This window comes from Macaca thibetana, chromosome 2 (genome assembly GCF_024542745.1).
Source record: "Macaca thibetana thibetana isolate TM-01 chromosome 2, ASM2454274v1, whole genome shotgun sequence".
In the NCBI taxonomy this organism is placed as follows: domain Eukaryota; kingdom Metazoa; phylum Chordata; class Mammalia; order Primates; family Cercopithecidae; genus Macaca; species Macaca thibetana.
In genome coordinates, this window is record NC_065579.1 from 6,813,279 (window position 1) to 6,839,882 (window position 26,604).

At 37.8% G+C, this 26,604-nt stretch overlaps 1 protein-coding gene across 2 annotated transcripts in view; it reads right to left on the bottom strand.

The window, feature by feature from the left end:
- Window positions 1-12,532: 12,532 nt before the first annotated feature.
- The window catches only part of CCDC50 (coiled-coil domain containing 50), a 179,718-nt gene continuing 165,646 nt past the window's right edge, over window positions 12,533-26,604 (bottom strand). Inside the window, exon 19 of one of the 2 annotated variants that reach the window (XR_007723317.1) lies at window positions 12,533-19,373. The gene's annotated coding sequence lies outside the window, so the exon portion shown is untranslated. The remainder of the gene's footprint in view (window positions 19,374-26,604) is intronic. The other variant, XR_007723318.1, reaches the window with a different exon arrangement.

Consider the following 26,604-nt stretch of genomic DNA (forward strand, 5'->3'; position numbering starts at 1 on the left):
TAGAAAGAAATTAAGGAACTGAAAATCCTCCTCGCTTAGGTCAAATAAAGTTGATCTCTGAAAAATAGAAATTATTAAAACCTCTTTCAACTACTGAGTCATGGCACATGTTCATGATTTGCATCAGTTGTGGAGTATATTACAAATAATTGGGGTACAGTAATAGCTAAAGCGTGAGAAGTCTTTTTTTTTTAATGCTGTGTTTTTCCTTTATAAATTGGAACAGATAAAAGCTTCCCTTTTAATAACTTCAGTCACACTTTCTTGCCTTTCCGTTTACTATCTTATAAGGGAGACAAAGTTAGAGCAACTCCTTAGGTGTTGCACAACCTCATCTATCAGTTGTGCCAGAGCAAAACACAAGAAGCAAACAAACCAATGAACCAACAGGAAAGGTCGAGAACTTCTCCATAATCGATATTCACTCAGACAGAGACTGGCCTTGGTAGAGGGTAATTAACAAGTGCTCTATCTATATAACATGTGCTTACAATTCAGGAATCTACCCTCTACGGAAACCATGTTGGTATTATTTCTTAACTTCTCTGGCTTTATAGTGCAGAAATAGATTAATACAGAGAAGTTCACTCTCCAGAGGCTGAAATTTAATAAAAGAGATGATGAAAGTTTACGCTGCTACAATTTACTGAGCATTTATTCTTTTTCAGATTTGTGCTAAACACTTTACATATATTATCTCACATAAGCCTCATAAGAACATGAGTTTGGTATGATTGTCTCTATTTTATTAATGAAAAATATGAGGCTTTAAGAATTTAAGAAAACTAATCTGTTATGTAAATATTGGTCAGAGAATTGGAATTTCATACCAAATCAATCTAATATCAAAGTCAACGATTATTATTTTATATTGCCTCAAATAACAATAATGGAAGTCAGAAGATGACAGGTGCCATGAGAAGATAGTAAATTAAGAACTGTTGGATTGGGAAAAGAGAGAGAGAGAGAATTCTCTGAGATAGAGACATAGAAAAAGCTTTAAAATTCAGGTAGTATATAAGAAAATTGTAAAGTCCCTCGGTATACTCAGGGAATTGGTTCCAGGACCACCTACATAGACTCAAATCTGCACACACTCAAAGCCCCACAGTCGGCCCTCCGGATCCTGTGTGAATGAAAAGTTGGCCTTCTACGGGCATGGATTTTGCATCCCTAGAATATAGTATTTTGGATCCACATTTGATTGGAAAAACTTCTGCCAATAAGTGGAACCATGCAGTTCAAACTTGTGATGGTTAATATTGAGTGTCAACTTGATTGAATTGAAGGATGCAAAGTATCATTCCTGGGTGTGTCTGTGAGGGTGTCACCAAAGGAGATTAATATTTGAGTCGGTGAACTGGGAGATGCAAACCCACCCTCAATCTGGGTGGGCACCATCTAATCAGCTGCCAGTGCAGCTAGGATAAAAGCAGGCGAAGAACGCGGAAGGACTAGACTGGATAAGCCTCCATCTTTCTCCTGTGCTCGATGCTTCCTGCCCTCAAACATCAGACTCCTAGTTCTTCAACTTTTGGACTCTTGGACTTACACCAGTGGTTTGATAGGGGCTCTCGGGCCTTTGGCCACAGACAAGGCTGCACTGTTGACTTCCCTACTTTTGAGGTTCTGGGACTCAGACTGGCTTCCTTGCCCCTCAGCTTGCAGATGGCCTATTGTGGGGCTTCACTCTGGGATGGTGTGAGTCAATACTCCTTAAAAAACTCCCTTTTATATATACATCTGACCTATTAGTCCTGTTCCTCTAGAGAACCCTGAGTAATACAAAACTCATATTGTTCAAGGGTCAACTGTATTAGTCATGATTCTCTAGAGAAACAGAACAAATAGGAGATTATCTATCTATCATCTATCTATCTATCTATCTGTCTGTCTGTCTGTCTATCTGCTTGTCTGTCTATACACACATACACACACACACACACACACAGAGACAGAGAGAGAGAGATTAATTGATTTCTTAGAAGGAACTGATTTATGTGATCATAGTGGCTGAAAAGTTCCACCATCTGCCATCTGCAAGTTGGATACCCAGGAAAGCCAGGCTGAGTCCAGAGGCCTGAGGACCATGACTGCTGACGGTGTAAGTCTCAGACTGAGGGCAAGAGGAGATATCCCAGTTCAGTAGTTAGACTGAGAGAGGAAATCATTCCTTCCTCCATCTTTCTGTTCTATCTAGGCCTTCAAAGGATTGATGACACCACCCATGTTGGTGAGGGGGAGCTGCTGTACATAGTCTTCTGATTCAGATGCTGATCTCATCTGAAACACCCTCAGAGACACACCCAGAAGTGATATTTAACCAAATATTTGGGAACCCCATTGACCAGTCCAGTTAGCAAAATGAACCATCACAGAGGAGAATCAAACTAGCCTAAAGGCATAATTCAATCCCTGTGTCTTAAGGGATTTTGTTCAATCCCTTTGGCCTCTCCCTTGAGCCAGGCAAGTTACCAACTGAATTATGAATACGGCACTGCCTTTGGGACTTATTTACAGAGAAGTTACAAACTTAATGGAGGACTTGCTATCCCCTCATTTTCTCCAAGAACTGCAAAAATCTGCACATGTTATCTGAAACTCAGGAAATCATTTATAACAAGTTATTTTCCTACTCCAGGGCTTGAAGGAACACTATATTTGCATTATTGATTGAACTGTAATTTAAATTGCCTCTGTTCTAAGGTAGCTTGTGAGTTGAAATTTTTTTTTAAAGAATGTCTTGGAAAACGGCCATAATGTCCATGTCTCATTAGCATGATCAAATCACAAGACAGTTAATGTGGCTTCGCCCATCTTCAGACTATAATCTGGTTTGCTGTGGGTTGATGGAATAGGTATAGATAGAGTTCCCAAACCTGCATTCTTTATTAGGGCACCTGGGTAGCCTCAGATCCACACCAAGAATCTTAGAGCTTCTCCAAGCCTGAAGCAATTCAAAAACTCTTATGTTTTTAACAGTTTTCTTTTAAACAGAGATTACTATTCATTTAATGATCAAAGTAAAACCCAATCCTGTTTTCCTTTCATTCTTAGTTCCCAGAGGGCAAAGCCATTTTAAAGTCTATTTATCACATAAACATAATAATTACATGAGGAAAAACCTACCATAATTTTATTACTTGGATTTTGTCAATAATAGCAGAAGCATTTTTCATGTCAATACATATTCTTCATAATTAACATTTTAATTACTAAGAAATAATTATTGAGTCACTTGTTGCACATGAATTTTTTTTTTTTTTGTCAAAGTGAAATAGAATATTCAATTTTATAACCATTGTATCCCAGGATTTTTGAGTAATTATTGTTGTGTGTTTTTCTCTGTATGATTTCTAAATCTGTATCGCTATCTATTTATGTTATTTATATGCCCTATTTTAAGTATTCTCAAATTATTCCTGAAAGTATGAGAAATGTACCTAATGAGATGAGATAAGCAAATGAACATATCCTAAAGATCACACGCTTGGATTTCGTTCTAGGTGAGGGATGAGGGAGGAAGCAGGCAAAAATGGAGAGGGGATCAGTATTTTCACTCTGAAGTCTTCATCTCGCTGGTGTTAGATCTCTCACTCTCATTTTATCCTGGTGACAAGTCTTGGCTTTCAGAATATAATGCAAAGGACAACAGGTTTTTTTTTTTTTTTGGAGACGGAGTCTCGCTCTGTCGCCCAGGCTGGAGTGCAGTGGCACCATCTCGGCTCACTGCAAGCTCCGCCCCCCGGGTTCCCGCCATTCTCCTGCCTCAGCCTCCCGAGTAGCTGGGACTACAGGCGCCGCCACCACGCCCGGCTAGTTTTTTGTATTTTTAGTAGAGACGGGGTTTCACCGTGTTAAACAGGATGGTCTCGGTCTCCTGACCTCGTGATCCGCCCGTCTCGGCCTCCCAAAGTGCTGGGATTACAGGCTTGAGCCACCGCGCCCGGCCGACAACAGCTTTTAAAAGGGTTATTTTCTAATCATGAAATTTCCATCAAGTTTACTTCACAGAGAAATACTTTTAAGGACTTTCTTCAACCACTGAAATGCGGTTACAACTTTGTCCCAGTTACTTTTCTGGCATTTTGGAGTGGGTTGGGAAAGTTTTCCTCGTCATGACGTCTTCCAGGCATTTCTCAAACTACAATTCTCGGGTCTATTCTGCTGTGGGTTCCATTACATTGAGGACCCATTCCCACCACAAGATGAAGTACATGTTTACCCTATTGAGTCCTAGAATTTCCATTGGTTCTATATTATAGCTTTTATTTCTCCACTATTATGTCCTATCTTTCATTTATTATGAGCGCATTTTCCTATATCTCATTAAGCATAGTGTATTAACTGCCTCGAAGTATTTATCTGCTTCGTCTAATATTTGGGCCATCTCAGGTTTAGCCTCCATTGTTTGTTCATTCTCTTAAGAATAGGTCAGATTTATTCTTCAAAAGAATGATAATATTCTTCTATGGTAGGTGATTACTTGGTTGGTCATAAACTGCAAATTTTGTCTCCTAAACAGTAGCTCAACTTAACCCAGTTTTTGTTTTTTGTTTTGTTTTGTTTTGTCTCAACAGGGCTTATAGTCTGCCCACACATGTGTGATTCAGAAGTTAACCAGAAATGTGAGCAAAGTTTCTACACTGAGTTAGAGGTCCTCCTCTCTGTCTTTCTATTTTCTGGGATTCTACCCTCACTCTCCAGATTTGTAAATATGCTAAACTCTATCCTCTGATTGTTCAGGTCAGAAAGTCTGAAGTTATTGGGGTTGTAGTCTTTACGTGTGGCACTGCGTTCAGGCTGAAATACTAGAACACTCACTCTGTGAACGCCCTTTCTCCAACTTTCAGTTCCCCTCATGTTCACTCTCCGGATCTCTTACATAGTTACTTTTCATATTTTGCCCAGAGTTTATAGTTGTTATCTATGGGAAAGGAAGTCTGGTATGAGCTCATTTGGCCATTAGAAGAAGCAGAATCTTGACTTATAAATCTCTTTATAAATCTCTATATAGACAAAGGAAATAAATTTGAATACCCCAAAAGAGTCCAAACTGAACCAATCACATGAAGATCCCTCAATTTATGCTCAACTTGGGCCTGAGAAATTTCTTTATGAATGAAGAGCAAACTCCTTCAAGTAAACCTTATGACCTTTCAGGAGGCACCTACCTGTAGCCTGACAACGCCAAGAGTTCTAGAACAATACAAATACAGACCTCATACACACAAGCCTGGACTTTGCAGTTGCTTTCTAAATTCTCCCTTACAGCTTATCTCTCCTTTCAATCTAGGCTGAACATTAGTTTTGAGCATCTCTCTGTTCAAACATTTTAATTGGCTATTATTTACCTAATTAATTCTAAGCTTCTGTATCTGATCCTTTTTTTCACTTTTCACTTTATAACTGGTAAGTTTTAAAAAATATACACAACATGGACTGAGAAAATCAGTGCATAATTCCACATTCTATAATATATGTGAGCTCAGAGAAGTAATTTCTATAAGGAAGCAGCGAAGTCATCTAAGCTGGTTCGAGTCTAAGCTTTATGCTTGGTAATTGTGTAAGTATGGATACGTATTTTAACCTCGGTAGCTCAGTTCCCTACCAGTAAAGTGGGTTTAATATAATGCAACTTCATGGGGTTGTTTTACAGATTAACTAAGAGAACACTTGAAGGCATCTTAAGATAGTGCCTGGCACCTGATGCCCCAGTAACTGTTAGCTAGTATCATTATCTGTGTCTTGGTTGCATTCTCCATAAAATATGGGACATAATTCTATTTGAAAGATTAATGGTTCGCATGCAATGAATGTTAAAAAACTGAAAACACTGTTCCAATGTGAAGGCATAGAACTCAGCTTTAGCCGTACAGACCTACCTGTCACTTCTTGCTCTGTATAATATGCAGTTTATAACTTCCCACATCAAGATGATTTTCATGTGTGAAAAGACCATCTTACATTTCTGTTGAAATTCTTGCCTTTCTTTATGGCTAAGCAAACATAACACCAACCCACCCTAAAATCATGTATGATCTTATCCAACTAATGATCTCTTCTTCCTCTAACCTTCCAAAGAGGCACATCTTACGTTTCTTATGTAGATTTTCAATTCATGCCATATTCTTTACTCTGGACTGTGGACTACTTGACAATAGTCACTGCAATTTATCTATCATTGCATCTGTAGCTATACCTATACATAATGTCAATAAATATCTGTTGAATTGAACTAAAACACAGTACTCAAAAATTACATGAGCACTGGGAGGCTGAGGCAGGAGAATCATTTGAGTTTAGGAGTTCAAGACTAGCCTGGACAACAAAGTGAGACTCTGTCTCTAGCAAAAATTTAAAAATTAGTCAGGCATGGTGGTGTGCACCTGTTGTCCTAGCTACTCAGGAGGCTGAAGCTTTCTGGAGGATTACTTGAGCCCAGGAGGTCCCACTACAATGTGGGCCCATCCACATCACAAGATGAAGTACACATTTACCCTATTTAGTCCTAGAATTTCCACTGGTTCTTTTTTTTTTTTTTTTTTTTTTTTTTTTTTTTGATGGAGTTTCACACTTGTCGCCCAGGCTGTAGTGGCACAATCTTGGCTCACTGCAACCTTCGCCTCCCAGGTTCAAGCGATTCTCCTGCCTCAGCCTCCCAAGTAGCTGGGATTACAATCTTCCACCACCATGCCCATCTAATTTTTGTATTTTTGGTAGAGACAGGGTTTTGCCATGTTGGCCAGGCTTGTCTCAAAGTCCTGACCTCAGGTGATCCACCCGCCTTGGCCTCCCAAAGTGCTGGGATTACAGCTGTGAGCCATGATGCCTGCCCCACTGATTCTATTTCATAGCTTCTATTTAGCAAGGCTGCAGTGAGCCATGTTGCACCACTGCACTCCAGCCTGGGGGACAGAACAAGACCCTGTCTCAGAAAAATAATAAATTATATTAGCAAATAAAAAAGTACATTTTAAAAATGCCCATGTTTATACCAGGAAAAATAAATTGTCATATTTCTTAAGTGATAACCCAAATAAATAATATCTTTTAAAATGAGAAAATTTCTCTTTGGGGGCATATTTTAGAACTTCAGTTAACAGGCAGTTGAATTTCATGGTATAAGTAATGACGTTATTTCAAATTCCAAAGTCCAGCCACATGGCCCCTTTGGCTCAATGCAATTCACAGCTAGCAAAAACTGCTTAGTGCTGGAGTTCACACCTGGTCTCCTGGGACAGGATGGAAGTGCAGTAAATAATACTGGAAAAGATCATAAAGATGCCTAAGAACCATCTGTGCACAGTGGTGTAAATGACAAACCAAAGCATTTCATCTGTCATCCCCAAAGTTAACCTACTACCTAGGGGACTAAGACATAAACAGAAACAGAGTCTCTTTCTGCTGGTCTGACAGAAGCTTCGCCTTTGCATCTAACCGAAAGCAAATGCAAAGTGTGCAGGCAAATAAACCCTGCCCCATTACCGAGCGCTTGTTCTTGCTGCAGTGGTGTGATTCTATAAGGCTACCCTTTCAAGCTGTTCTTCTGAGATCCATCTGGAATTGTTTACACAAGGGCAAATCTTATTTGTTTACTTCAAAACATCACTACTTGTCCTCTACCTAGCCTACATACTGCTCAGTAGACACATAAAAGGATACTGATACATAAATGCTCCAAATATATAAAAGGAGACTGCTTTAGTGGGTTGAGAAAAATAAAATACAGCTTGTATTTTTTTAAAATCCTCAAATGTTAAACTAGAGGTACGCTGAGAGATTGTATATCTCTTTCCTTTTGTTTTATAACTATGAAAATCAGATTCTATGCCACAATAATGCCAAAAGTACAAAACAATGAGAGCTCCACAATGTGGCATGTGTTGCCTGGCTCTCTGTTCCCCCAGCTTTACATGTCAGTGGCTTTACATGTCTCTGTTGGTTTTGTCCTCTGTTAAATAAGCAGATTGTGTTAAGTTTTCGAGGGCCATTTTAGCTCTAATTCCTTAAGTCAAATCACCTACAAGTTTTCTGAACACTATTTAGGTTGTTTACAGAATTCATTTCCTTGGAATTATAGGATTGAAGTTCTCATTTTCCTGTCAATTGTTGGCTAGAAACAGCTCTCAGTTCCTCAGAGGATAAAATGGATTAATTTATGGAGATCAACTTCAGTAGCATCCAGCGCCTAGCCAGTGCTCGGTAATTTCTTATGAACAATGATGATGCCTTTGTACCAACCACCTTTTTGGTCTCCTTGATAAGTTTTTATAGTTTGAAAACTGCATAAATATGTTCTTAAAAAAGTAATAAACATTGTATTTAGTCCCTTCCAATTCTCAATCAGATTAATTATTATCTTTAATATTGTATGACCTGGTACTTCCATTATAATGTTGAGTTTAAGCAGCTATCATAGATACCTTGTCTTTTTCCTGACTTTAATAATAAGCCTTCTAATACGTATCCTTCAATGTAATTTTTGTAAGGATTTCACAGATATATTTTATCAAGTTAAAAAAGTTTTCTTCTGTTTTTATTTTATATTATCTCAAGAAAATAAATCACCAGTTTTCCCTCTTTGCTCTCTGAAACTATAAGATCTATTTCTTGAAATTTAAAAGAAAGTCATTTATAAAATTATCTAGACTTGGTATCTTTTTTTCTGGGATGTTATAATAGTATAATTTTGATTACCAATGGAACTTTTAATATTTTCTTGACTTATTCCCTTTTCAACTTTTCTTGAGTCAATGTTTAAATTATTTTCTCTAGAAGTAATTTTACAGATAAGGTAAAAACAGCCCATGTAGTTTCTGCATATTTCTCTTGGGACCCTCACTCAGAAACTTTTGAGCTGCTGTTCAAAAAGAAACAGTAAGTTTGAGGTCACCATGAAGAGACGACCTAAAGACTGATGCTTGAGGAGGTCCAGCTCTTCCAGCACACAGATGTTGGAGTCCTCCCAGCTGTGGTAGGCAGAATTCTAGGACGGCCCCAGAGATTCTCACCCGCTGGAGTAGATGCCCTCTGTAACTCCAGCACTAGCAGCACGACCTGAGTATTAGCGGGACTATGAATATGATGACTTAACTCCTAGCATTGGATTCTGTTATACGACAAAGGTCAAGAGATTCTACACATGTCAGTACGGTCCTAAATCAGTTAACTCTGAATTAGCTAAAGGGGACATTATCCTGCCTAAGCTTGACCTAATCAGGTAAACCCTTAAAAGGAAGGGGACCCTTCCGTAAAAAAGTGGTTGTAAGGATGCCAGACTCTACCGCCGACTTGGAAGGAGCACACTGTTCCTGTTGCAGAGCAGGCAGTGTGGCAAGGTAAAGTGTGCCCTACAAGAGCTGAGAACAACCTGCAGCTGACAACCAGCACAAAAGAGAGGAGAGCCCCGGAATAGCTAGGCACTGAATTCTGACAATGACTGTTGACCTTGAAAGAGAACTTTGATCCTCAGATAAAACCCCAGCTCTGGCCAGCATTTTAACTGCAACTTTGTGAAAACTCTGAGCAGGGAACCCGGTTTGTATTTGCAGTTTTATTTATCTTATTTGTATTTTTACTTATGTTTTTTGGCTGTTGATATATATTGAAACTTTGTGACTCATGCCTTTCTTCAATTCTAAATAATGATCCGCCAATATCACTCTCTCTCTTCAAATATTGCTTCATTGGCATTCCTTCTATTTTCTTCTTCTAGAACTTTTATTAGACATAAACTGAATCCTCTCAATCTGTCATCTGTCACTTTTTTAACGTCTTTTTATTTATTTGTGTTTAGTTTTATTTATTTATTTATTTATTTATTTATTTATTCTTTTTGAGACGGAGTCTCGCTTTGTCGCCCAGGCTGGAGTGCAGTGGCGCGATCTCTGCTCACTGCAAGCTCCGCCTCCCAGGTTCACGCTTTATTTTGAATGAACTTACTAGTGTCATAATAAATAATTAGAACTAAATAATATGCTTAGTTTAAAGTCTTTGTAAAATTGGCCAAGTGTGGTGGCTCATGCCTGTAATCCAAGCACTTTGGGAGGCCAAGGCTACAGGATCTCTTTAGCCCAGCAGTTCAAGACCAACCTGGGCAACATGGTGAAAATTCATCTCTACAAAAAATAAAAAATTAGCTGGGTGTGGTGGCACATGCCTATAGTCTCAGCCACTCGGGAGGCTGAGGTGGCAGGATGCCATGAGCACAGGAGGTCAGGGCTGTAGTGAGCCATTATTGCACCCGTCTGGGTGACAGAGTGAGACCCTGTCTCAAAAAAGAAAAAGAAAGCCTTTTTAAAACTGCTAAACAAAACAAATACCTTGTAGAGTGAATTAATGATCTAATTGTTGATTTTCTTGGCTGTATTTCTTACCATTAAATACCTTCATGCCATGAGAATTAGGAATGTCAGGTTCCTTTTAAGGGAGAATTTTCTACTTTCCATTTGTCCTCACCTCTCACTGTCTAGGAGTGTCCACTGACATCTTCTAACCCATCAATCTAGAACCACATTTATAATAAGACTCCCCAAGTCTAACCATACAACCATATAGGAACCCTGCAGATCCAGTCATTCAGCCAGCAAGTGATTTGATTCAGCTCTTATTCTCAAGACTGTCTCTTATTATTCTTTCACCTCTCAAGTTCAAGACTCCACAGAAACTGTGGCCCTGGTTACAATATATAACTGTTACATTCAGCCTCCTCAGATAAAAAAGAATATCACAATCTATTTCTGATACCAAGTAACAAGACTAGCTCCAAGCACCCAACTTACATGGAACTCTCTTATTACTTGTAACCCTGCAAGAGCCAAGCCTTCAGTTACTATTTGCTTGTCAACCCAGACCACAGAATTCATTATAGCTCTTTTGCTGCTAACCACTTTGTATGCCTCTCTGTGTCTCACCCACTGAGATATTCATGTTGTTTTTATTACTCTGGCTCTGTCTTATTGCCTTATTTGCTTTATCTTGATCTATCCATCTGCTATATAAAAATTGGTTGCTAAATATTTGGAACCAAGGGGGCTTGCAATATATGAACTTACTGTACCTTTTGACCCAAAGATACCATGATTTTTACACAATCCAGAAATTATTTAGGAAGGTGTTTTATTGTTTGTCCATGTATACTTTTTGGTAACTTTGTTTCCAAAGCTATCAGCAAATACAGTGTATATTTTGCTCCATACAGTTTTCATTTTGACAATTCTATGTATCACTCCTAAGATTTCTATTTGGCCCATCCACAGATGTATTTCTCAATTTCTCTTTGAAATCTTAATCTTAATTTCTAGATTATCTTTTTTTTTAAATTCTCTTCTTTGTCAAAATTTAAACATACTTAAAGTTTCTATCAGTTAAGTCCATATTCTCTGCTACCTAGAGAGAAGTTTACCTATCTGTTATATCCACTGGCTGTTTCTCACAACTGTGTACGTGGTGGAATTTGTGCCTTTAATAATATTTTTAGTAGTCATTCTCTTCCACCTTGAAACATAGTTTTCTAGTGGTATTTACTCATGACTATGGGGCTCACTGGTTGCATAGCAATTTTAAGTTTTCAATGTTTATGTTTCTTTGTTATCAACATTGAATAGTGAGTGAAATTTATACTCTATATCTTCATTCAGCAAAAACTGAAGGTTTTGAACATGCTCCTCGCCCCAAATAATTATTTTTATACCCAAAGATGGGGCCAGTAACTATATCCTTAGCCATTTGGCTAAGTTCTTCTAGGATGATGATGATGATGGTGGTGATGATCTTGCAGATTCCTAGTTTATGAAGGAAGCCTACTTAGAAAGCCAGTAATGATCCTGACCTCTTCGTGGACTTCAACATGCTAGGAGCCATGATGGCTTTGTTCTTCTGTTGTATCTGAAATAAGATGACTACTCCTACTCACTATGGAGCTATGCATTCATCTTCGACACTTGAAAATTTCCCTTCCTTTCTTGGCTCACAGTGTTAGTTTGAACAGAAGCATCACATTTGATTTGTATTGCTCATAAGTAGCCAGAGGTGGGAAGGCGTTAAATAAGTGAAAGATAACTTTTTAACATTGAAAGCTGTCTAATAGTGAAACAAATCTAGAATAGTAATGAGTTCCCATTACTATACATGGCAAATCATAGAATAGAGGATTATCTACTAGGGGTGACTGAAGCAATTTCTTTTTGTGTACTAAGTGTGACAAGGCTACTTAAATTCTTAAGGTGAATGGTCTAAAGATGTAAGTGTTATAGTAAGACATTTTATAAAGCTATATAATGGATCCTCAGAGCCTCAGCTTTCCCACCTAAAAGCTGTAGGACTCAGGGTAAGCCACTTTCCTTGTAAGGGCTACAGCTTCATCATCTGTAAAACTAGATATGGATCAAATTATGCCTAAGCTTTAAAATTCTTAATGAATGTATTTCTATCACTTTCCTTCAGTTATATATATATATATATATATATATATATATATATACACACACACACACATATATATATATGTATATGTAACAGAAGTCTGACTCTTGAACTGCTGACTGAAACACTTTTATGATTTTTCATGCCCATAAAGTATATTAAATTGCTGGGAGAAATGGCTTTCTCTGACCATGGGATTATATGTCACACTCATTTGATGCTAATATAAATTCAGAACCTCTACATAGCTCCCCAGCTTGAAAGTTTAAGCTGCTATTAAACTGGCGGGCATAAAAGCAGACGTTTTCTGATACTAATGATCAGTTGCTATTGGCAAGAATACACGAAACTGGTGACTAAAAGGAAAATGCTTGTTATAGAGAAACCACTTAAGCACACCTCTATCACAATGAATTCTAATTATCTGTTTTTTTCTCTGACGTCTAAAGTAGACTGAAAGGTTCCTGAAGATAGTAGTTGCTAAGACAGTAGTTGCTATATATATATATATCCCTATACCTGATATAATAAAAAAATACTAGTTTTGTGGCATGATCCTGAGCTGCTTACATGTATTATCTTATTTAAGATGGTATTGTAAATAGGATTATCTAACGATCACCTTTTAAGAAAGACACAAATATTATCCCAATTTAAGAGATGAGATAATCAAAAACAAGAGAGGCTGAATAATTTATTCAAGTAATTTAAGTGATAGAGAAAAAATTCTTATTTTGCCTGAGTCTAAAGCCTACAACACTATATTTTATAGTATTTTATAGTAGTTAGGATGTAGTTACTTACACTTATTAGCCTATTAAGTGTACTATCATTTACATTGAAATGGGTCTAGATCTCATTAGAATGTCATTCAATTTAATACAAAAAATAATTTTGAGCACCTGTCAGAAGACAGCTATTTTGCTCCGCAATTCCGAAGGCACAGACAGAAGTAGAAGTCAATTTCTGCATACATAGTTCCGAGTTTAGAAGAAAATATAAGATTGAACACAAATAACCTTATTACAAGCCAGAGAGATTAAGGGCTGTGAAGAAAGCACTAAGTGCTTTGAAGATTCGAATAAAGGACAGACAACAGTCTTACCATAAGAGACTCCATAGAGAGGATGACATTTGAGAAGAGTCTTGATGACAGATAAGATTTTGATAAGAAGATAGTAATATTTTCATTAGAAGAAATATTATGAGGGTGAGGAATGAAGATGGCATAAGTCACAGTCAGGCAAAAGTGCAGAAGTAATAGGTCAAGGACACCGCGTCTGCGCCAAAGTTAGTGGATGGTAAGGCTTTACAAAGGTAGCTAGGACATCCAGCTTTTATTTTTCTCCCCCTTCCCTTATGCAGAACTTTACTGGTGATCATTTCTCTTCAGGCAGAAATACTAAACAGTGTCAGCTGAATTTCTAATTCTAATTATACCATATCCAGAATTCAGATGTTATCTTTGTCCAAGAATTATGTGTCATGTCCATTGACAAAGCATGTTGTCAGAAATTGTATTGTTTTCTGAATTATTAACAAGGAAAAAAGATTCTACACTCATCCATGTACTGTATTTTCTCTTAGACCCACAGACTTATAAAAATAGGGGAGACTTCAAGAATCATAGACATTCGAGGTAGAAAGGTAGTTTGAATGTCTTCCAGCAAGTTCCTTTTCCTCGTCTTCCAGGAATTCTTTCTGTGTCTGAACTAAATGACTACCTAATCTATTGTTATATCTCTCCAGAGGAAAAGTATTGAAGGCATCTCTAGGTCATATGTTTCTTTGTTTTCAAGTATGAAAATGCTCCTATTGCCCCAATTTGGAGTCATGCATTAGTGATTCCCTCTACCAAGAAATGTCAAGTGACACCAAGGATGTCAAGAAGGATGGATGGCAACCTTGTGATTCTGTGACAAATAAAGCACGTTATTTGGAGTGGTATTAGATAGGAAGAGTGAACGAGAACTTGAGGCCTAAATCTCAAGAAATTTTTTTCTTTTTATGAAGGTAGGGCAAGTATTCAATTTATTAGTGCATGAGTTTTCCCAGTCCCCAAAATGGAAAGGCTAGTTTCATATTATAAAATTCTTTGAGATGCTTCCATACCTTAAGGCAATAACAAAAATAGAAGTTGTATAGCAACAAACTATAATTTATACATATAAAATTCTGCCATTTTATATGAATCACATTTTATGGGTTAAATTCTCACTCTTTGCTTACTTTTCATTGCCTAACTGGAATCTAAATTCCATGAGGGTGAATCCACAGCTCACAGAAGCCTGTCTCCTCCCAGCTTTCCACACAAGTTTTGGTCTCTCCTCGCTAAAAACAATTAATAAATTACATTTTTTGCATTTTATCTTGCCAGAATGGCCATTTAGAAAGCTTTTATTAAATTTGCATTTTATATGCATTTTCTTTTTTTATGTAATTCACAATGATTGCATCATTACTTGGCTATAAGAATCACGATTTAATTATAGAATAAATGTCAGAAATTTTGTCTGCTTGCAAATAATTCATAAACAAAAGATTGCATTCCCAAGATTATTTAGAAATTCACTAGAATCTAAAGTGAAAATAATTATATTAGGACTCTACACACACACTCACACACACACACACACAAGCAATTTATTCCTTACAATTAAATAATGTCTCCTTGAAAACAGGTTGTATAATAAACCAGTGAAAGGCAATGAGTTAACCTGAAATATTACAAGAACAGCAAATAAAATTGATGTGTAATGTTTAGGCCACGTGTGTTTTCCAGGACACCAAAGGATTTTGGCACTTAAAGTCACCACTTCTCTCTTTTCACCTGCTTATGAGATTATGCATGGTTGCATTAAATTGTTTTTAAGTTAAAGAAAAGGAAATTAAAGAATATACGAATTCCCCTCATTTGTGTGCCCTACAGCTATTTCCCTAGTGAAATCATGCTGCTAAATATATAATGAAGCCCCTGCTTAGCACTCAGACACCCAAGTCAAATCCCAAAAGACATCCATTCCCTGCATACGTAACTGGCCTCCTTTGAAGGAATTAATCATGGACAACCCAAGAAAATGTCTTAAGTAGCAAATTCCTATGAACAGTTTCTTTATTGAACTAAAGTCAGAAGAGTGAGCCCAAGGTGTTTAAGCTGCTTGTTTTGTGTGTATCCAGAAGGCTGTCCTTTTTTTAAATGTTTGCCTTTGGATGTACTCTATCTTCATGTTATTGGTAACCACAGAATTATTGCTTACATACAGAAAGCTACTTTTATCCAGAATTCTAAATAACTGTATGATTATAAACATAAGACACATTCGTCTGGAAATGTCATAAGTTCTCGAGGCAGCAACTCTGCTCCCTCTATCCTCCATAATGGTTGGAAGTGGGCCAGATACACAGGAAACTTCAGTCAGTACACAGGTGATCACTTCATTTAAGAAAGCCCATATTAATCGATATTTTGTCAGCATGTCCAAAGGGCCAGCAACACACTGGCCCTTTGGAGAGGGATGTGTGAACATCCTCTCCATTTACACAGGGTGTACCCCAAGTAACCGATGGAATCCTTTGGGGGAAAACTCCCAAAAATTCGGTAACAGGGCCTTTGAGCCCCTATGCTCAGGCCTGCTCCCACACCACTGTGGCGTGTACTTTCATTTTCAATAAAACCCTTCTTTCTTAAAAAAAAAAAAAAAAATAGGGAGTAAGCTTTCAAACAGTGGCCTTTTATTTTACAAGGCCCAAAATATTCTGAGAAATCTCCACCCTGGACATGTTGTAACATCCGATGACATCCAATGAAAGAAACTTCACTGAATTACATGGCTGCTAAAATGCATGGATATTTTTTGTGTAATTTGATCTGCAACTAACAACACAACTCTGTATTGTCAACAGTGATTATCTCTACGTGGTAGGAACACAGATAAACTTTATTTTCCTCTTTGTACTTTTTTTTTTTTTTTTTTGTATTTTAAAGTTCTCTAGAACAAAAAAAGAGATGAGACAATTATTATTTTGATGGACTATAGCATGTAGTGGGGAGGAGTGCAGACAGCAGAGCCAGACCACCCAGTTCTAATTTTTCTGTGTAAGCACTTACTAGCCGTGTGACCTTAGGCAAGTGATTTATCCTCAGTGGGCAGCAGGTTTTTCATTCACAAAGCAGAGATGATGACAATAAGAGTAACTACCTTACACAAGGTTGACATGAGGATTCAATAAGTTAAAATAAGTAAAGCAATTAAAATAATTCTGGCATAAAGTGAGCGCTTTATAAATGGAAATAATTATTTTTAAAGCACATTTTCAATAACAATGCTGTTTGTTTACAGCGTGTGGCAGTAATGTCAGCTCTATGGTGCACCTCAGACCCTGGATCAAAACAAACCTCTCCAATTTTGCTAATAGATGAAATTATGTTTTCAATTGTCAATGTCGATCTACGTATTTCTAAGGAAAGAACAATGTGAGTACTAGACACAGGATTCCAAGTAGAGGCTTCAAACTGATTTGAGCTACCCAAAGGTTAACAGGGCAGCAACTGGGATGAGGGCACCTCATCCTCAGTGTCAGTCCTTTTACTAACTGTGTGTGACTTCAGGCACATTAGTTGCTTTCTCTGAGCCTTCTCACCTTCATCTGCGCTATTGTCCCTTTCAGTTCCCTCTTATTTATCTCTTCTCCTCTTATCAGAAAGATGGAAAGAAAAGTGCCGACCTGCTGAGTAAACAATAAGCAGTAAAATCTTAAAAATAGTATCTTCATGCAAAATATTTTAGAGCCTTGCACTCTAAGAGCTGATCCTCAAAACACATCTGTGATGGGCATCATACCTCTGCCTTGAAAGTTAAATAACTGACGCATTGGAAGTCTAAATTGAGATGTTATACAGCTCTCATCAAAATCAGAGTGCAAAGGAGAGCAACTGAGCATCTGTTAAGTGGATATGAAAGTGTGTTGCTCTCTCTCCACAAGGGAATTTAGAAGACTCATCGTCTTTGCCTAATAGTCTAGCACGACATATTTCTACTCCATCATTTCCCCCTTTTCTAGGTAAGGGGAATGTCTAATAATCCATCACAAAAGACAATTGTACCAAGTTTGTTATCTTTGACGATGAAATACACGTTGATAAAAGGCGGTGGGGGTGTTCAAAGATTATCTTACCCTTAAATCCAGTAAGAGAGGTTAATGGGTACATCAAAGACCAAATTACAAAAATTACAAATTTACATAAACTCAAAATGACTTTCGTCCATTGGTACCATCTCCTAAAATAGTGCTTCTCAAAGGATCTACAGTGAAATAATGAATTCCCACAAAACAAAAGGAAAGAAAACAAAAACATATCAAAAACTGCATCATCACTTGTGTTTCCAGACTGAAAAGCCAGGCTATCGAATGCCAGAGATTCAAGGAATTTAAGTTCCTTATTTCCAACCAAGTTATTTGACACATATGGACCCCAAGAATCACAACAGAAAAGGATTTATCCAAGGTCACACAACTCAACTTGAACGGACTTGGAACAAAACTCAGATGTTTGGATTTCTACATAGGAGTTTTGGAGATGGTTCTTGTATCATCCCTGTGACTGGTTTTGTTCTGTATTTCCTCATTCTTACTGTTAGAGAGGTTGATGCTAAAAGATAATCTTTTCTGTCTTTCCTCTTGTAAAAATGTTCTACCTTAGATAAAATCAAATTCCTAACTTACTGACAAAACACTCTTTTTTCAAGTTGCCTATCTTAACCTTCATTGTGGTCACTTACTAATGTTGGTTCATCTTCCTCTGTACTTTCAAATAACTTCTAAAGTGGAATAGCTAGATAAGAAAAAAGTGGAGGAAAATATCATTTTAATGTTGCAGAATACAGCCATTTCTTATCTATTACCTCTTCAATTATTCAAAAAGTTAATACCAACATCCACAGCAATTCTATCTATAGAAAAATAAAATTATAAAAACATGACTGCACCTTCAGAAGATAAGTCCTGTTTCTGAATTATATTACTATTCTTTCCTGTTTCCTTGTTTGGTTATTCTTTTGATATTCAGGTATTAACTTTAATTTAGAAAATAAATGTGGAACAATCCTTTCATGCCATAGACCAAGGGCATGTCATTTAATCATTGAAACACTAGTGTGGTCATTATCACCTGACAATTCTAGTTGATCTAAAATGCAGAATGCTTGTAATATTTATATGCTAAGGAAAATAGATTGGGACATCTATTTTTAATCCCTGAGATTCAATTACCTCCTGATGACTCTGTAGCCTATGCATGACTATAATATTCTCAATATTGTAACAACGCAAAATAAAACTATATTCCCTCAATGTAAAAATTATGCTGTTGTCAACTGTTTTCTTAGCTCATTCAGGCTGCAATAACTAAGTACCATAAGTTGGGTGCTTATCAACAATAGAAATTAATTACTCACAGTTCTGGAAACTGGAAAGTCCCAGGTCAGGGCACTGGCAGATTCAGCATCTGGTGAGGGCCAATCATTCTCTGCTTCATGCATGCCCATCTTCTCTGTATGTTCTTACATGGGGAAATGCAGAGAACTCTCCGAGGCCTCTTTCATAAGGGCATTGATTCCATCCTTGAGGGCGCCACCCTCACGACCTAATCACCTCCCAAAGAGCCCACCTCCAAATTCCATCACACTGGGGGTTAGGTTTCAACATAGGAATTTTATGGGGACAAACATTCCGTCTATAGCACCTGCTCCATCAGCACATGTTTCTAAAACCTACTGAATAATGTGTTCAACATGGGAGGTCCTGTGTATTTTTTTTCAATTCTTTAAATCAAGAAGTCCAACATGTTTGAGAAAGGGTTCCTTTTCTGTCTGTAGATAATGTGCATGTCTATGAGGAAAGAAGGAGGGACCCACTGCTATCAATTTGATCCTCTTCCTTTAGGAATCCTGAAAAAAAAAAAAAACAGTGAAAGAAGAAAGGAGAATAATGGTAGGGACAGCACAAGGAAATTCTGTGTAAGATGTACAGAGAAATCAATGTGAGACTGCTTCCCCAAATTATTTCTTCCTATAAGAAAATATTTGTATATCTTAGAGAAGTTAATATTTGACTATTAGGCTGACACTGGGTCCTTAGTATAAAATTAGAATCCTAATAATTTCTAACAGATTATACTTATTTATGATCACTAAATGCCATATCCAAAACAGAACCTCTCATTTAAACTTCAAGCTTTAGAAATAATTTGAATAAATGTGTTGACTGTTCATTGCTTTTCTGAACATCATCCCTCCTATTATTTTTAGGCGCAACATGTTTTAAGCTACAGTTCAATTCTCTATATTGCATCTTCAATTTACTTCCATTTATGCTATATTAACAATTTTCAAACTAACCAGGCAGAAATACACTGAACTGTAGCCCCAGAAATAGTTGAAATGAAATCAATGTTACTAAATCTGCATGCAGTGATTATAGATGGAAATATTGCATCGTTGCCATGACAGTGCCATGATGTCTTTGATTTTTTTTTCATGGAATGATAAAATATGCATTTAATAGGTATGTCTGATTGTCTTTCATTCTGGGCTTTGCTCACCAGTGTAGTAACATGCTTTTTGTTAAACGTTATAGTATTGGAGTTCCTCTGCCTCCAGCTGCCATTAACTGGCATGGGGGACCCACATTTAGTCTATAGCACCTGTTCCATCAGCACATGTTTCTAAAACCTACTGAATAATGTGTTCAACATGGAGGTCAACAGTGAATCTAATCCTGTGTATTTTTTTCAATTCTTTAAATCAAGAAGTCTCAACATTTTTGAGAAAGTGTTCCTTTTCTATCTGTAGGTAATGTGCATGTCTATGAGGAAAGCGGGAGGGACCCACTGCTATCAATTTGATCCTCCTCCTTTGAGAATCCTGAAAAAAACACAGTGAAGGAAGAAAGGAGAATAATGGTAGGCATAGCACAAGGAAATTCTTTGTATTCATGCTCTGTGTAAATTCTGGAAAATATTTTCAGTTAAGCTTCCGAACTATGCATTTAATTTATATTTAATGAGACAGGAGAAGGTAAAGTTAATGTGAATTGATTAACTTAAAATAGATATATTGGTGTTTATTAATCTACCAGTAGGTAATAGTATGATCACCTTCTGAAGTTAAACCATCATCACTAAACCCCTTTTCTAGTTGAAGTTAAAGGTAAATGGAAGCATTAACAGATTAAGATGATTCAAGGACTGGCTCTTTCCTACAATTAAAATTACAAATATCCCAATTTCCTTAAGCAATTTATAGCAGCTTTACTGTTTCATAAGCTTTTCTAAGCTCTAAAGCTTAGAGCTCTTTTAGTCCTTCCAATAAATGTGGAACTTTCCTCTACAGCCAAACCAGTAAATGGTTGTACTCAGCCACCTTGACGCAATGTGGGCCAACGCGAACCTGACCTGAAGGTCTATATGCTAGATCTTTAAGCATTTAAGACAGCTCTCGGGTCCCTCATAAAACTTTGTTTGTTTGTTTGTTTGTTTGCTTTTTCAGATGGAGTCTTGCTCTGCCTCCAGACTGGAGTGCAGTGGCGAGATGTTGGCTCACTGTAACCTCAGCCTCCTGGGTTCAAGCGATTCTCCTGCCTCAGCCCCCTGAGTAGCTGGGACTACAGGTGCATGCCACCATACCCAGCTAACTTTTGTATTTTTAGTAGAGAAAGGGTTTCACCATGTTGGCCAGGATGGTCTCGATCTCCTGACCTCGTGATCCACCCACCTTGGCCTCACAAAGTGCTGGGATTACAGGCATGAGCCACTACACCCAGCCAAAACTATTCTTTTGTTGACAAGTCAATCCTAGGTACTTGAATAATATTCATATTATTGCACACCCTTCTAAACTGACTGCCTCTATGTGTCCGTTTCTTTCTTAAATTAAATTTCTTCCTTAAATTAGGAATCTAGTGTTCATATATGGTAGAAGCAGTCTATACTTTCATAACTTTGCACTATATCCCAGACCCTCCCACACATTTATTCTCCCCAAATTCCAAGAATAGGAACTAAGATGAAATGGTTTGGCATTTTGCTAAATGTCTTATCAAACCATCAGTCTGACTTTTATTAGCTCTATTTCTTTTAAGGATTAGGCAATGCTTTCTGACATGGTCAACTTTTGGTGGAAAACTAATTATCAGCTAAAAGACTGCTCATGGGAAGACAGTCTTATGGCAATACCATCTTGACATTTCAAGAAAGTGTCCTTTTGAGATAAAATTCAGGAGGAAAAAAAAAAAACCACGCCACATGAAATAGAAGTCTATCTAAAAAAAAAAAAAAAAAAAATCCTTACTGAAAAGCAATGGTACTTAAAACTGTAAACTGTCAGGCCTATAGTGATGAAGGAGACACAATATGTTGTGAACCCTCCTAAGAGCCTTGGTTTATATCATTATTTCTATAAATCTTCTCATGATCACACCCTAACTGAGGAACACTCAGGAATCAAACTCAAGGCTGTGGTTAAAGCCTGTGCACTTTTCATTATACCCAGCTTCCTTAATAGCAAAACCTCCCGAAAAGGGATAAAAGGCAATGAATTCTACTGCCAGCCAAGGAATTTTCTCATTCTATTTACCATTTGAGTTAAGTTATCAACTAGCCCTGTAATCTGGGGCATGAAGACATATCATAAAGACTGATCAAAGTCTATTCTCAATTATTCACTAAGCAGAGTGTTTCAGGACAGAATGGGACACCAGGAAGTTACCAGGGGACTTTATTTTTGTGGACCTATTATTTTACCCTCAAATTAGCACCATCTTATAAATTCTCTATTTCTGTGGATATCACCATCATTCCCCTTCCATTCTAAATATGAAAAAATGAGGAAGCTGGATTCATGGCCTCCGAATGGCCATTGCTCCACCTGAGCCACTCTCCTTCACATGCCTCATTCAGCTCCTTGGTGTTACCCAAGAAAACATTCCATCTGGTGTCACTCTGTCTTTTCTGGATGCTCCATTTCCAGGATATGCTGCCTAGTTTACTAAGTTAATCTGTTTAGAATGTGCCTCCAAACGTGTCTACTACCTACGCCTAAGCTTCTGGATCCCCCCATTACCTATAAGATAGTCATTTGCTTGTCATTTAAAGAGCTGTACAGTATTTCTCATTTCTATTTTTCTAGTTTCATTTCACATAATCCCACATTTATACCACACATGGCAGCCAAACTGACCTATTTTATTTTCCAAACATATGCTGAATTTTCTTAGCTCTAGACTATTACCTTAAGACGATGACTTTCCTAATACAGGGTTATCCTATTTTACTTCAGCTGATCATTGAAGACCAACCACCAATGAATCTGCAGTCCTAAAGCCTGTTCTTGTTTTGCAATATCACCATATTGAGATTTTGACCACCTTTAAGTTCCTTCTAAGATGTCACTTAAAATATTCTTATTATAGTATGTATCTCTCTCTGTCTCTCTCTCTCTCTCTCTCACACACACACACACACACACACACACAGACTTGCCCTGCATATCCCTTCTAGATTCAATTACTCATCTTTCATTCATAGTATGGGGTTTTAATAACAACAAGTACCTTGTAAGTGTTACTTGAAATAAAGTAACATAAAGCACCCTTTGTAAAAGATTGAAAAGATGTCCCAATGTTTGCATACCAGTATACTTAGGAGTGAGTACTACAGTACTTTTCTATAATCATAAAACTGCCTGACTTCATTTAATGTAAGGTCAGAAGTAGAGGAGAGCTTGGTGCGATAAGTACTTTCACATAATCATCATTCCCACTCCACCATACACCGAGGGAACTTTGTTTTTTTCCAAGTCACAGATGGCATAAAAGAGAAAATGGAAGAACAGCTGGGAGTTTCACAAAGGTACCTTTGGCTCTCTCAGAAGCTCAGTTCAAACTGTCCTCACAGCCAGAACAAAGCAGTGAAAGAAGCAAAATTGCCCAATATTAAAATGCTTTATTTCACTTGAATTGCCTCGAATTGCTTCTATCCTCTGTTTAGCTTTAACTTAGGTGACCTGGCAGGTACAATTGCAGTGTGTGGCCTCCTTGAATAACAGCAACAAAGGCATAGTCCTTGGGAGCTGCCGACAGTGATGGCCTATAGGTGTCGCTGGCCAGCCTGAGCATAGATAGGAAAAAAAAAAATACGAAGACTGGGATGAAAGGATGGAGAGGCCGGGCGCGGTGGCTCAAGCCTGTAATCCCAGCACTTTGGGAGGCCGAGATGGGCGGATCATGAGGTCAGGAGATCGAGACCATGCTGCCTAACACGGTGAAACCCCGTCTCTACTAAAAATACAAAAAAATTAGCTGGGCGAGGTGGCGGGCGCCTGTAGTCCCAGCTACTTGGGAGGCTGAGGCAGGAGAATGGCGTGAACCCAGGAGGCGGAGCTTGCAGTGAGCTGAGATCCGGCCACTGCACTCCAGCCTGGGCGACAGAGCCAGACTCCGTCTCAAAAAAAAAAAAAAAAAAAAAAAAAAGAAAGGATGGAGAAGTCAGAAATGTAAGACAGAGCAACTCAGTGGTGAAATGGAACACCACAGACTCACTCCTCTGAAAAAGAGTCATATTTGTAAAATGGGCAAAACTCCTTCAAAATTTAGTCCTATTTGAGTAGATGTTATAGTTTACATTTCAATCAGGAGAAAGTAAAATAATGAGACATTTAATGCAGAACATATTTTATACATATGTAGCATATTCACCAGAAAAACAAAGGGTTTCTGTGCCAGATTTGGGGATTGGGTGAATAATTATTTATGTGTAATTCTAGGTTAATATATAAACCTGGACTTTCTCTGTTCTTGAAAATTTCTGTAGCTGGAGCTTCAGTCTTCAAAATGTAATCTCCTACTTAACACCTTCACCCAATCCTCCTAGGAAAAATGTATTTATTTATAAAATAAACATCAAGAGCTTACTATATACCAGGCAATATTTTAAACACTGTGGATACAACTGTCGATGAAAGATGCACAGTCTGTGACCTCATGGAACATGTATTTTAGTAACGGGAGCAGTGGCCAGTGAGTAAAATGAGGAGAGGAAAGGAATACATAGATAAACATAAATAAGCCCGATGTTTTGGAGAATGTGAAACGACCTAAAGAGTATAAAGTGATGTGATAGAGAAGAACTGCCAGCTGTGGATGGGGTGCTGTAATTAAGGTCATCAGGGAAGGGTTCTCTGAAAAAGAGATATTTTAATTGTGATCTAAAGGCAAAACTAGTCAAATAAGAGGGAGAGAGATAAGGGGAAAAGAGAGGAAGAGAAGAGAGAAACCTTGAACCCAGAGCATTCTAAGTGAATGGTCCATAATGCTAGAATATTTCTGGTCCAAGTGTACTAAGGTACAGAGGCCCTAATATGGTTTGGCTGTGACCCCACCCAAATCTCATCATGAATTGCAGCTCCCATAATTCCCACACGTCATGGGAGGGACCCAGTGGGAGCTAACTGAATCATGGGGGTGGTGCTTTCCCGTGCTGTTCTCGTGGTATTGAATAAGTCTCAAAAGATCTGATGGTTTTATAGATGAGAGTTTCCCTGCACAAGCTCTCTCTCTTGCTCACCACCATATGAGAAGTCTCTTTCCTCTTCCTCTGTTTTCCACCATGATTGTGAGGCCTCCCCGCCATGTGGAACTGTGAGCCAATTAAACCTTTTTCCTTTATAAATTATCCAGTCTCAGGTATGCCTTTATTAGCAGCATGAGAACAGACTAATACAGGCCCTAAAGTGGAAATTAATTGGAATAAGCTTGCGTTATTTGCCAGCTACAAAGAAAGCCACGGTAGTTGGAGCACAGTGAACAAAGTGAAAAGTGCTAAATACGGAAAGGTGGAATAGTTGGCAGAGGTCAGCGGTTGAAAGGTGTAGTTGGTCCTGAAAGGCGGACTGAATTTGATTCTAAGTTCAGTGATAGAAAGGATTACTTTTGAAGACTTTACACAGAGGATTGATATGTTCTGATCTGCATTTTAAAAGAACCTACTTCTGTGAGGTAAATGGACAGTGTAAAGCAAGACCAAAGAAGAGAAAGAAGACGGAAAGTGTAATAGTTCAGGTGTGAGCTGCTGGTGGCTTTGAGTCAGAACAGAAGCAATGTTACCTTCATCCTCCTCCTCTAGTACTGAGTGAACCTATACTATAGAATTATCACACTGAAGGATATTCTAATTTATATGTGCCTGCCGCCTGTGCTGGACAATGAACAACTTGAAGATTGAGGCTGTATTTTATTCATCTTCCTAGCCCCCATCGTTCGGGGTGCAGTGCAGAGCTGACCCTTAAAAAATGTTTGTAGCATAGATCATAGTAGAATGGTCTTTTCCCGTGATCCTGAAAAGTACCATTGATGTATCAGTCAAGAACTTATGATACCAACCTTAGTCCACGACTTATAGCTCTTCATCTGGGGTGGATTATTTGACCACAACATTCCCCTAACCTCAGTTTATTCACCTGTCAAGCTCACAGTCCTATTAATAGCAAACTAGAAATGAATGAGAAAGGGCCTCGTAAAATTACATTGCAAAGTCCCATTGATTGCAAAGCATTATTATCAGTTCTGTTTCCTCTTCTTAAATATTATCTCTTTATATTAGAAAGAAAGATTTTTTTTTCCTCAAATTAGAACTCACCAGATGTCTCTCTGAAAATCTTAGGAAATGTCCTGGCGATTTGGGAGTGCAGAATGATCCTTTACTCCTCCCAACCTTCTGTAGGTGGTGGTGGTTTAGAAATCACAGATAATTCCTACTCCTTATAAATTTCCCAACCACCCTAATTCTTCTCTCATGCAGAAGACTGGGTTCTATTCATGAATCAAAAGCTGACACATAAATAAATGTGTGGAATAAAGGCAGTGTGGTGTAAAGAAAAGACCACAGCACTTACAGTCAGAGGCCTGAAATCTCTTTTTGGTTTTATCACCTTCTAATATAGTTTGCAGCATGAATTAGGCATATCACTTACCATATCTTCTGTCTAAACTTTCTATCATATTGAGGAGACTAGAAAAAGGGTGTTTGGATTTCCCACAACATCCAATTCTCTTGTTCTCCAACATTAATTGGTGCTCGAATTCAATTCCGATACCAACTACCCAGAATTAACATCAATTCAATTC